Genomic DNA, 941 nt, shown 5'->3' with positions numbered 1-941 from the left:
TAAAGCTATTAAAGTGTGTAAGGAGATCAGTGGACGTCTTTTTTCGGTAAATTTATCAACTGTACTTTGAAAATATATAAAGACTGATGTAAATTCATTTATACTGCTTTAGATACTGAAGATGAAATCTGATAGAATTCCGAAACGTTTATACATGTCCCCTTTTTGTCAATAAACAATGTTGTTTATCATAAGTGTCGTAATCTTGTTTATAATCAAAGCTACACAAAGGGCTATCTGAGCTCTGCCCACCACGGGTGTGGAAACTCGGTTTCAAGCAATATAAGTCCGCTGAGATACCACTGTGCTACTGGGGGAGGGGGCAAATACTGATGTCCTCCCTAATTATGGACCAGTGACTATGATTTTCCATTGCTTTCAATACTTTTTTTCGTTTTAGATAATCAAATCAAGTTAGTCTCTGTCTGTCTCCTGCATTTCTTCTTCCGATTTTACTCATCAGAAGCTCTGCCAATCTTCTCTTACACCTAATTATATGTCCACATTCTACCGTTTCCTGCATATTTCTAGATATTAGCTTTGGTTTTTGCACATTCTAACATTTTATTATTACCTTATCTTTCTATGTAGCTAACTTCATCATTCGTATATAATACTGTTACGACAGCGGAAGTCACGCGACTCTGGGAGCATGTGCGCTGGAGTTTCTAGAAGGATCATGAATTTTCCTGGCAACTCTAGTTTATTCGAGGCGCCCTCTTTTTTAGCATATAAGCCTGACGAAAAAAAAACCAGTGCAGAGATATGCAGATAGATTGAAGAGATAGATAATTGAGTTAAACGAACAGTAGGCGCCGTAAGTAAAGTGTGTGAATCACTGCGATTTATAGCGTGTGTTATAAAGCTTATTAAGTTTAAAGTGACTGTGGAAATTCTGTGTATTACAAAAAAAAGTTGTATTGAGAAAGAATAAACTAGTT

Source organism: Limulus polyphemus, unplaced genomic scaffold (assembly GCF_000517525.1).
Source record: "Limulus polyphemus unplaced genomic scaffold, Limulus_polyphemus-2.1.2 Scaffold214, whole genome shotgun sequence".
Classification (NCBI taxonomy): Eukaryota; Metazoa; Arthropoda; class Merostomata; order Xiphosura; family Limulidae; genus Limulus; species Limulus polyphemus.
This window is presented reverse-complemented; position numbering follows the sequence as displayed.